We start from the raw sequence: 13,303 nt of genomic DNA, 5'->3' as shown, positions 1-13,303 counted from the left end.
ATGATTGTCTTACCTCTATTTACAAGTATCTCAATTTTAAAATCACACCTCCCAAAGTAAAGCAAAAATAGCCAATGAAGAATATTTCTAAAACTCAAGTGAATAAAAGCTGCTTTATTACAATTTTACCCTATTCACATTTTGGCATGCATGTTCCCTTTTTATTTAGCTAATAATTACTCTTTGAGAAAAAATGCATCATTTAAACATTTATGAAATTTAATTTTAAGACTTTTGATTTACAATAGCTTCTTAAGTGATTATGAAATGAAATCTGTTCTTGTAGAATATTCAGAAATAACATTCATGTAAATGACTTCAGTTTATCTTGTTAGAAGTATCTGTGAAACAAAACTTTCCTACGTAATTTTACTTAAGTTACCCTGGGAATGATAATGAAACACAAAGACGTGGTAAATTGAAAAGTAAAGAAATTAAAAGGATAACAGGCAGGTGTGTCTTTGTTTCTTCCTTCCTTCTTTTCTGAATTATTTAGGAAGTATCATAATATTTACAACTTACTCTCAGTAGATTCAGGATGAAGAGAGAAAAAGAAAAATATGCAAATACAAATATAGCAAAAGTTTTAGCAAACATGTATAATTATTGTACTGCTGTTTCAGATTTTCCCTAGGTTTGAAAGTTTTTAAAACATAAATTTAAAATATCTGTGTTTATCTAGCTCCTAATATGTATCAGGTACTTTGATATATGAAGTGAATTCAATGTTGAACAAAAAAGACCAAGTCCCTGACCTCACAGAGCTTAAGATATTTAGGTAACAGGCATTAAACTAATACTTACATAATTTTAAAAACTAGCATCAATAAGTGTAATAAATGAGTCTGGTGCATGTGTAGGATTCATGTGGACCCCTGCTTCTGCTGGTACAGTCCAGCACTGGCAAATCTGTGGCAAGATGTTCAGTTCCAGAGCCTCCATGTCAAGGCCAGTCTACTGGCTTCAAGCCAAGGTAAAGAAACAGCCTCACTTGGATCTTTCTCTCTCTTCTCCTCCCACTCATTTGGCTCCTACTTATCCTCCCATTCGTGGGATCTATAACCTACTTCTCTATAACCTACTTCTCTATATTACCCAAATTAATTTCAAATACCACTCACAGTGTAAGTATAAAATGTTGAGAAACAACCTCTGGGCTCTGAACAAGCAAGTTTTAGACTCTGAATCAAAAATTCTCTTGGAGTCTTATAATGAATGGAATGTGAATGTATGCAGGGCATACAATTCTAGGGTCACTTTTCTAAAAGGAAGTTTCTTGCTTTTGACTGCCTCATTCCCCTTTCTAAAGACCAGAATGAGAGTGGTTGAGACAACTTTTTCTCTTTCAATAACACCATGCATGATCTTAGGAGGTAGAGTAATTTCTGCACCCTGGCCGTGCCCCTACCTCTGGTCTATTATATAAGAAAAAATATATATATCTCTTGTTTGACTTGCTCTAGTTTTAGGTCTCCTTGTTATAGCCAGCTCAGTCTATATTCTAACTAACATTCAACTTAACTAAACATCCAGAAATCATAATAGACTCCCTTTGTTTTGTAACTTTTCTCCCACCATGGTTTATTTCTTCATTAACCCTTGACTGAACTGAAGTAGTCACAGCCTTGGTTTCCAGACCTTTTGATTTCCTCCTCTCTTATTCATCCTTCACAGTTCCATCAGCATTATCTTTCTAAAGCCCAAATTGCATTTGCATTACGTGTTCTCCTCAAGGACATTCAAATGGCTCCTCTATTACTTAGAAAATGAAACATGAACTCTTAGCTTGGCATTCAAAGTGCTGTAACTTGTGGCTTCACGAGCAATGGAATTATGAAGTTACTGTGTTATGCCTAAGTGGCTTTGTTGAGAGAGTGACTCCCTCCTCCAACTTCTTCACTCATTGAAATTCTAATAATCCTTGAAATTCTAATAAGGCTGCCTTGAATTTCATCTATTTTATGAAAATCCTTCCTTAGTTCCTCAGATTGAATTCATAATTCTTCTTGCACCATTCAGATAAAATTTTGCTTTTACCTCTTTTGGAGTATTTTATTCAGTCAAATATTATAATTTCTTTAATATATATCTATCTCTACCTCTAGAATATAAACTCCTTGAGGATATGCACTGTATATTATCTTTCTGTATCCTTTTTATTGCTATCACCCATGGAAATGTGCATATTTCTCCATACATCAGAGGTAACAAAAAGTTTTTACTGAATTGAACCAACTTGAGAAAGGCTAAACTAGACAATTCTTTCCTGAACAAGAATGGTCATTTCTGTAAGCCAAGATACTACCTACCATAAATTGAGAGAGAGAGAATATGATTTGATATGTCCTCCAAAATTGGGTGTTTGAGTTTGTTTACTTTAAGCAAGACATGATTTCCATTTTCCAAAGGAAAAAAACCTTGAATATATTATAAGAAAATGATAAGGCTTTCTGGACATCAAAGAATTCTTACAAAATAACTTTTGAATGAGTTAAGTATAAAAGAATCAGAAACATACAAATTAAGTTCTCCTTGAGATACACTGGGCTTAAAAATAAAGAAGAAACATGTTTAAGATTATATAAAGCCTACAACTTTGAGGAAAGATTTCAGAAAACAAAACACTGAAGTCTAATAATATGGTAAAAATTTAACTATAATGGCAAATTATTCAAACATTTTAACTCCCTTCTAACTTCCTCCAAATGTGAACCATTTACTAAATGACAGATTTATTTTTTTTAGGATTATGGCTTAACTTAGTGGTCTCAGTTATATATCTTCTCATTTTGTGAAAAATGCTAGTAAGAACTTTCATTTAGCAAGTGCTTACAATATGATAGGTATATTTCCAAATAGTATCTTTACTCTAAACAACAGCTCACATTTCCAAAATGGCAGTTCCAGAGGTCAGAGATTTTTTTGACTAGTCCATGCTGTCTCAGCATGTTTTCGCGTATCTTGAAACTCCTTCTAACCTCGTATATTATGACAAATCATGAAAGGAACCTCTTATCTGCCTAGAAAATCTTACCATATCTTTGGGAAAGAGAAATAATATCTAACTCATTCGTAAATGTTGTTATTAATTGACCAATGTGTAATATTAGTAATAGCAAACATCTATGGAGCATGCTTTATTATGTCAGATGTTGTAATAAGTCTTTTAAACATCTAATTTCAGTTTTCACAACTACAGAAAATGTTTTGTTATCCTCACTTTACAGATGGGGAAATGGAAACTCCAAAAGATTAAGCAGGAAGCCCATAAGAACGCAATTAGTAGAGGTAGAATTTGAATTTGTATCTGTCTAGTTCCAAATCTTATACTATTCACTATGATTTCATATTGTTTTTGCTTCAAAAATTAGGAACCATTCATAATAAAGTATGTTACCATAATAATTGTTTCATGCATTTCAAGTTTGAATAGCATATATATTTACATTACCAAGATAATTTTTTCCCTCGGAAAACTTTCTGTTCATTTAGGTGAATAATTTTCTAACATTAATGTCATATCAAGGCCGGGCGCGGTGGCTCAAGCCTGTAATCCCAGCGCTTTGGGAGGCCGAGGCGGGCAGATCACAAGGTCAGGAGATCGAGACCACAGTGAAACCCCGTCTCTACTAAAAATACAAAAAATTAGTAGCCGGGCGCGGTGGCGGGCGCCTGTAGTCCTAGCTACTCAGGAGGCTGAGGCAGGAGAATGGCGTGAACCCAGGAGGCGGAGCTTGCAGTGAGCCGAAATCGCGCCACTGCACTCCAGCCTGGGCAACAGCGTGAGACTCCGTCTCAAAAAAAAAAAAAAAAAAAAAATGTCATATCAAAATATGGCCAAAAAATCCCCTGTGACTTCTTATATTAGCACTGAGAGTGGATGAAGAGAAAATCTACCAATTCCTTACTTAGTTTTATATCTCCTCTTGACAAATGGAAACCTCATCTGTAGATAGGAAATCTCGGGCAATATTTAGCTACTTTATCTTGGTTAATCTGTGTGATAGAGTGAGGTTTGTTAAGTAAGCAATAGCATACGACATGATGCATGTTACACTGTAATGAAGCCACGCTTGAGCTGTTTGGTGATATATGAACATCTTCCTCTATCGGATGCTGTCATTCTGTAAAACAGGAACTTTGGAATTAGCCAGTGATATTTTGATGCCCTCCATTACTGACAATGTTCACATAAAAATCAAAATAATTTAAGACCATATACTATGAAAAGTTTTGCTCTCACTCTCTCATCTTTCCCATCCAAGAGCCCCACCACCATCACTACTCACTTTTAAGCTTACCCTTTGGAGATTGTCTATCCAAATGCAAACAAATACAAACATAAATTCTCATTTTCCCTCTTTCTTACAGGAGTGGCAGCAGACTATCCACACTACTTTGTACTTTGTTTTTTAAAATATACTTTTATGCCTTAGCGATCCTTACAAACCTATGACAGCTTCATAGTATTCCATTATTTAGACAAGTCTATGCTTATTTAACCAAAAGTTTCTGGTTGAGCTATGAAAATATCTGTGTAAGGAGAAAGCATATGTGAAAGAGAATATATAATGTTTACCAGATACACTGTTTTCTATTTTCTGTCCCATTTGCAGTTACGGGCCAGGCGCCGGGTGGTAGATCTGGCCAATTATATAAAATTCAAAGGAATGCATGCCACTTCAGAGGCAGCGAAAATTCCCTATGTGGTTTTTGGTTCTCTCTCTTACTATGCAATGAAGAAAGAGGCTGACTATTCCTAATGTTGCAGCTACAAGATGAGGGTCTTCATCAGTTCACATACCTGGGCAAACTTGCAGCAAAACTCTCTGCCACACTGCAGCGGGCACACACGGTTTTGTTAGATCACTATAATTTGGGACTTATTTTGATATTGTGTAGAATCAAACACTTCAAACTGGAGGAATCTTTGATAATATTCAAGCCAAGAGGTTCTTAAGTCTCTGTGGTGCATGGAAATTTTAAACATATATCCACTTCCTTTTTCTGGAGAATCGTTAGTAATGATTAGATTCTTAAAAGGAGTTCAGAGCCTAAAAAGAGCTAAATTTTATCAATGTGACCTAACCCCTCCTTTTACAGACAATGAAAATGAGATTGGGGTGTTGCTCTAGAAGGTGTGGCTGAGTTGCAGATCCCCTTCTTCTCAGCTCTACACCATGCCTCATCATGGTCCTGTCTGAGGAGTCCAACTGCATTAAACTCACAGCCCTGATGGAGCCAGCTGTTGTCTTCTACTTCATAAACACACACACCCTTTAGTAACTAGGGCCAGCATCACAACCTACATATAGTATGTTCATACCCTCCTTCATCTCATCTGTTCAAGTACTCAAGCCAAAAATTTAGGAGTTTGCTTTGATCTCTCACTTCACCCTTTCTCCCTCTGAGTAAACCTCTCCTACATATCCTGAACTACCAAAAAATCCTGCTCTTCCTATTTCCATTCATGACCTCTTTTGGACTTGTGAAAGGAAGCAGGAATAATGATATTTTCAAAAAGTAAATAGAACCTCTTAAAGTCTTCTTATCACACTTAGAAAGAAATTTGTTCCCGGGTTACATCCCTGGTCTCATCCACCAGTAAATGCTTCCATGGACATTTGCATGATAACCTTCCTTATCATTCAAGTGTCTTCTCAAAGGTCATCTTTAAGAGCGGCCTTCTCTGATGACTTCCCTCTACCACTTTCAACACTTTTACTCTATTTACTTAATAGAAGGTAACATAATTTTTAAATTTTGTTATTCATTTATAAGGTTCCATATTCCACTTATAGCATAAACTCTGTAAGGCTAAGATCGTGTCTCTTGCTCAATGCCAAATCACAGTACCTAGAACACTAGCTGGTGCTCATTAGTGCTTAATACTTATTAAATTAGTCAACAAATGTTAATTCTCTAATCATTATCCAAGGTGTTGCCTTGCTCAGAATTTCATACATTTTTTTCTTGTATTGGTTAAGCATTACCCATCTTTCAAGGTTTAGGACCTCCATGATGGAGCTCCTCCATCTGCCCTCCCGATACATTCCCTTTTATGATACCTACAGTAGTTTCAGTTATAAGGTAGACCTGTACTCTTGACAGTTGAGACTGTATTACTTGTGAGAAAACACTTTGCCCTACAATTCAGAAGACTCACCCACATCTACTTTTGATTCTAATAGTATTGAGATATGACCTTGGGTAAGTCATTTAAATTCTCTAAATCTCTGTTTTCTAATCTTGGAAATGAGGAAGATAAAAATGATAAATAATGATGATACTTCCTTTGAAGCTGCCCACTCCATCTGTGTTTTATGTAATACACTCAAGTTCAAGGGCACACTTCATGTTTATGTACACTGTAAAACATAATGCCAATGCAAAGAACTGTGATTATTACTGTTGTTACGTATTGTGCGAAGCTATAGTTTATCTCCCTGATTCAGTTTTCTGGGTGCTTTCTATTAGCACTAATAATAGTGCCAATAGGAACACCTAGGAATGAACCCTTTCAGCTTTTACAGCATTTGTTCCAAGAACATTATAAGGGTATTATGAGGGCTGTTGTAAAGCTAAAATACCATTGCTCTTTCTATAGCCACATTTTATGTAAATCAGAGAACTTTCTTTAATACCATGAAAATATTGCATCATTTAGCAAAAATGGAATCCCATAGAGCCAAAAATTTAAAACCTTTCATCTATTTTCTGCTAATATCCATTGGTATCAACTAATAACTTTACTCACTAGTTGTAGGAACTATGTTTTTCTCCCTGTAATTGGCCAATATCTACAGAGAAAATAGCTAATTTTTTACATTTTTTTCACCTGAGGTAATTCTGTAACAACCCTTAATTTAATCCTATGCCATATAAGTGTGTGTATCATGGTTACACAACAGGCAGCAAAAGAACTGCTTCAGAAACATATTGAACAAACTAAGCAATGAAAACTTGCTAATGCACTGTGAGTCACATACTGTGCAAGAGCAGTAAATTGCTTCCTTGGTGGTTTTGACAACATTGCCTCTGAACATAATTGAATGTCATTCGTTTATATGTTTGCAAATAAGGTCCCAGTGACATTACACCTGGGAGTGTACACACTTGGTCGTCTGTTTATGACGGAGGAGCCAGACATATGGCCTGTGGACTCGGTTTGGCCCAGAGCTGTTGCAAAGTCCTCCTACAAGTTTTCAGCCAGTCGGCCCCATCACTGTGAATCAGCTCTGTCAAAGGCAGTGCTTCCCATCAATTAAGCGGGGGAAATGCAGCTTACCCAACTGCCAGTTCATCAGGGCCTCTCAGTCCTGAGATGGCAAAAATACTTGAAACATGCAAGAGAATGTCACATGCTATGTAAATAAAAGAAAGGAGATAAGACAAGAAGAAAGAGAAATGTTACCATGAAACTTGCAAAAGGGAGAGTCTAGAAAAGAGAAAACCTGCTGCATGGAAGTGATTAAGTGTGAGTTTTAATGCTTACTGTGCTCTGAAGGGTTTGTGTGATATTAGGCAAGTCTCTTTTACCCCATTAGCCTTAGTTTCCCTCTCTGTAAAGGAGCTGAATACATTTTTCAACATTTTTTCTCAATCAGAAGTATTTTAATTTTTTTCTAACCTCAAATTAACAAAAATATTAAACAAGCTATGTCTATAGTTTTCCAACTACTATAAAGACATGTACAACTACCAAACCACAGTTACTGGTCAGCATATTGTTGACATGTTGAGTTGGTATAATTTCAGCAACAAAAATGTCATTTAACTTTCCGTATAGCCTTGGAATATGTAAAATACCTTAGAACTATCTCTAATGCTCCATGGATTTATCATCTTCCTGTGAACATGCTATGTTTAGTTTTTCTTTCAAAAGATAGTTAATAAATACTGAGCTAGACACTGGCACTATTAAGTCCTGAGGTAACAAAAACTGTTCTTGATGCATTTCCAAAGTGGTAGAGAAATTGGTAAAGAAAAATCAAATTCAGCAAAAATAAGAAATATAATAATAGGCCTACAAATAAAATCTGGGATCAAGAGAAGGCCTATCAATATACTCACTGAAAGAAAAGAACCGCCATAACAAAACCCTATTTGTAGAGACTCACCTAAAAGGAGGAGCCATCTGGTCATACAGCTCAGCAGACGTGTGCTCTTTGGAATCACAGCCCTGGAGACACTCATTCAAAAATAGGCTCCCAGACTTAATTCTGCTTGACAAACACAATATTTTCTGTGTCACTCTTAAAGATTTACAATGCATATTTGCATATTAAAAGCTCTAAGAAGTCCCAAAGGCAAAGAAACACATCTAACTTGGCTTGATATAAATTTTCTGAAATATTTGACCAAAGAATCTACTTTTGCAGAATACAAAATAGTAGCTTGGTTTAGGACACTCTAAATATGGCTTTTGGAATCAACAAGAGCATAGCAGAGCCGTGTTTTATGATCACATTGTTTTGTGGCCCATTGCCAGTTCCTACCTAGAAAACTTCAAGACCTAACAGAATGGTATTATCAAGCTGCACTTTGGCAGTCTACATGGACATTTACAAAGAAAAACCTCAATGAAATGCATTGAGTTGCTATAAAGATAGCATTAAAGTTGCTGCTCAAATATCACTCAATAGAGTCACAGAATAGATTTTTGTATTTAGGTATTCATGCCAGGAATAATGTGTACCTCCTGAATAATTTGCTTGTTTTCCATCATGTTAACACCATGATTTAACTGGTCATTGTTGGCAGAAAAGATCAGAGTCCATTTTATGACTCACAGTTAGAAAATGTAGAGAATTCTATATGCGCATCTTGTATATTAATGTTACTCTTGATTTCATTGTACTTTTTCTACTTTATTTTTCCTTTGATCTAATTTTCTTATTTTTGAAATGTATCTACACTATAAATGAATATCCTTTTAAGAATTCAAACAATTTAAAATCAATTAAAAATTCCACATTTACCCTTCTCTACTTTGTCAAACTTCTCCTGCCTAACTCTATGCACTATTACAAATCGTTTTGATGTTTCTTTCGGTGTCTACATATAAAGAGAAAAACATATTACACATATAATTTTGAATAGACTTTATTTTTTAGAGAAGTTTTAGTTTTACAGGACAATTAAACAGAAAATACCAAGAGTTCCCTTATAGCCCCTGCTGCCACACATGTACAGCCTCCCCCATTATCAACAGTCCTCACCAGAGTGGCGCCTTTGTTACAGTTGATAAACCTATATTGAGACATCATCATTACCCACAGTTCCTTCTTTACAGTGGGGTTCACTCTCAGTGATGTACATTCTGTGGGTTTGGACACGTGTAATAACATGTACCACCATTATAATATCACAGAGTAGTTTCACCTCCCTATATATCCTTTGTGTTCTGCCTATTTATCCCTCTCTCCCTCTAACCCTGGCAACTACCAATCAATTATTTTACTGTCTCCAGTTTTTGTCTTTTCCAGCATGTCTAATAGTTGTAATCATATAGTATATATCCTTTCAGATTGGCTTCCTTTACTTAGTAATGTGCATTTAAAGTTCCTCCAGGTGTTTTCATGACTTGATGGCTTCCTTATTTCTTTTTTAGCACTGAATAATATTTCATTGTCCTGATGTACCACAGTTTATCCATTCACCTACTGAAGGACATCTTGGTTGTTCTATGTTTTGGTGATTATGAATAAAGCTGCTATAAATGTTTGTGTGCCAGTTTTTGTGTGGACATAAATTTTCAGTTTCTTAGGGTAAACACCAAGGAGTGTGATTACTGGAGAGTATGGTCAGGGTATGCTTAGTTTTGTAAGTGGCTGTACCATTTTGCATCCCCATGAGCAATGGATAAAATTTCTTGGTGCTCCACATTTTCCACAGCATGTTCTGGATTTTGACCACTCTAATTGGTAGGTAGTGGTATCTCATTGTCATTTCAACTCGCATTTCCCTGGTGACATATGATGTAGAAGAGAATCTTTTTGGTAGTTTATTTGACATCTGCTATATATATATATATATATATATATATATATATATATATATATATATATATATATGTGTGTGTGTGTATATATATGTATATATATACATCTGCTATATATATATATTATATATATATATAATGTTAATTTGTTAATGAGATCCTAGTCTATGTTTTATTTTTTAAGTTTCTTTGTCAGTCTGGGAATTTTTTTTATGGATGAGGTCTTGCTATGTTGTTCAGGCTGGTCTTTAACTCCTTGCCTCAAGCAATATTCCCACCTCAGCCTCCCAAGTAGCTGAGACTACAGTCATGCACCACCACACCTGGCTAATTTTTTTATTTTTTGTAGAGATGAGGTCTTGCTATGTTGCCCAGGCTGATTAAGTCATCTTCTAATGAATGTATAATATCAGTATAGTGAGTAAAACAGTATTTAACCATTCCAATATTGATATTATCCAGTTTTCTTCCATTAAAACAAGGATACAGCAGATATGCTTCTGTACATATATTTTGCACAAATACATTTATTCACTTAGCAAGTATTAATTGATGCCAGTTTTCTTGCTGATAGGTTATAGGTTTTTGTGATCATATGTTTTTATAGGTTATTTTATAGGTTATAGGTTTTTTATAGGTTACTTGTTATAGGGTTTTTTTTTTATGATTCATCAGTGAACAAAAGAGTCAAAGATTTTTGTATTCTTGAATCTCAAAACGTAATGGTGGAGATAGGTAATAAAATGATATATAGTAAAAAGAAAACTATATAGTATTATAATGTGACACATTCTACGAAAAACGAAAAAGCAGAGCAAAGTAAACGGGTGCAGAAGTGTAGGGAGTGGGAGAGTAGGTTCCAATTTTAAATAAGATGATTAGGGCATGTCTTACTGAAAAAGACTTGAGCAAAGACTTGAATGAGATAAGGGAAAGTTAACCACATTATAGAATTTCATTTTCAGGATGGAAACAACAAGCACAAAAGCCTTCAAAGTCTTCAGTTGGGAAGGTGGAGGGAGAGCAGCAGACAGTTGTAGCTGGAGCAGAATGATCAATGAGGACAACAGTGGTCCAGAAGATCAGAGAGGTCTGGGCTGTGGGAGGTGGGTAGGTTATGTGAGACCTTGTCAGGCACATGAGAACTTGAGGGTTTACTCTGAGTGACATGAGGGGTGGGGTGGGGGAAAACCAGTGAGGATTTCAGAATAGGAGGCACAAGACCTGGCTTCTGTTTTAAAAGGTTGTTTCTGACTGCCATGCTGGGAATAGATTGTGTAGGGTGAGAGGGATACATGCAGGAAGATCAAGTAAAAGGCCATCACAGAAATTCAGGAAGTAAAGAGTGGGGCACAGATCAGATTTATGGAGATGGGAGATGAAAAATGCGGTCAGGTTGGGAGACAAGTAATAACTTGTTTGCATGCTGATGAGAATGATCCAGTAGGAAAAGGGGAGAAAATGGTGTTAGAGGAGAGATGAGAAAATTGCTGGAAAATATTCTTTGCTATGTAAAAGCTGCTGGAATGTAGTGCACGTGGGATGAAACTGACTTTAGATCATATTTCAGATAGTTCACCTGGGGCGACAAGATGGGCGGGCGGGAGTGTGGATTTGTAACTGGTGTGTGGGCAGATGTGGTGATGGGAATCTGTGATGTTTTCTTTTAATCATTTGAATATTCTTCATGAAATCAGATGTACAGTCATCACCTGAGAGTAAGGACAGGGAGGAGGTGTTTTACATATAAGAAAGCAGAAAAAGGTGTAAAATTGAAACAGGATAGTGGAGGAATTAAAGGAATGGGAAACAGCGTAATTGCCTGACTAGCACTAACAAATCTCTATGAGGTTTGTGGTTATGAATTTAAGATGAGAAATGATGGTTGTGTATTGATCTCTACCTATGTTTAGCTGCGGAATTGTAGTCATAGAGAATGGTGATCTGGATTTAACCAAGTAGTGGTTTTTCCAAACAAGTAAAAGCAATAAGAGGGAGGCAGGCAGTTAAGGATGTATATGAGAAAGTGATTGTTAAGGATTTCCCATGGAATTTAACTTGAGTTATGAGAAGTTAAATTAGAAGATCAAAGGGTTGAGGAATAATGAAAAGTTGATTGAATTGATTGGAGATCTCAGTGGGATTAAAGAATTTTTGTTGTCTGGAACTAGAGAAAGTAAACTGGAAAGACAGATGGTGGAAACCAGAGAGAGGGACAAATGTACAAAAAGGGAGAGAGAGGAGGAGTAATAGGAAATTAGATGAGGTTGAAGCAGCAGCCAGGATCCCAATCCAAATGTCTGAAATGTATTTGTCTATGTGTGTATGTGTGTGTACAAGACACACAAAAGAGGAATTGCTGTATCAATCAAATCAATCAAAAGATATATCCACTTCCAAATATTTTAATAGACTCCATGTATCCTTTAATAATATTGCAATTTATAACATCATAAACAAAGTGTAATATTTATCATTTCTTCAAATACTTGCCAAAATCAAATTAGTGTTGATCTATATAAATTTACCCCATTTAAGGTGCAAAGTTATTGCAGGTTATGTAAATAAGTATTTTTAAACATGTATAGGACATTTTTATATCATTTATCTTGAAAATTTAGAGTTTTGCTTATTATTTTATGTGTTTGCTTTTTAAATTATATTGACTTCTAGGAGTTCTGTATTTGATGTGTGTATTAAACCTTTATTTAACATATATGTTAAAAAGTTACTCTTTTTCTCTGTGCTCTGTCACTTCTGTTGTAGTTTAGTTTGTGCTGCTTTTCCTTATACAGGCATACCTTGCAGAAGCTGCAAATTTGGATCCAGATCACCACAATAGAGCAAATATCACAATAAAGCAGGTCATATGATTCTTTTGGTTTTCCAGTGCATGTAAAAGTTATGTTTATGCTATCCTGTAGTCTATTAATTATGTAAGAATATTATGTCTAAAAAATAACGTAGATACCTTAAAATGTTTTATTTTAAAAAATGTTAATGATCACTTTCACTTTCAAGCCAGTCATAATCTCTTTCCTGATGGAGGACCTTGCCTTGACATTGATGGCTGCTGACTGATCAGGGTGGTGGTTGCTGAAGGTTGGGGTGGCTGTGGCAATTTCTAAAATAAGACAACAATGAGGTCTGCCACATCTGCTGACTCTTCCTTTCATGAAAGATTTCTCTGTAGCATGCAATGCTGTTTGATAGCATTTTACCCACAGTAGAACCTCTTTCAAATTGGAGTCAATTTTTTCAAATTCTGATGCTGCTGATAAAGTTTATCAAATAGTCTAA

The sequence above is a fragment of the Macaca nemestrina genome, chromosome 1 (assembly GCF_043159975.1).
Source record: "Macaca nemestrina isolate mMacNem1 chromosome 1, mMacNem.hap1, whole genome shotgun sequence".
NCBI classification, from domain to species: domain Eukaryota; kingdom Metazoa; phylum Chordata; class Mammalia; order Primates; family Cercopithecidae; genus Macaca; species Macaca nemestrina.
This window is presented reverse-complemented; position numbering follows the sequence as displayed.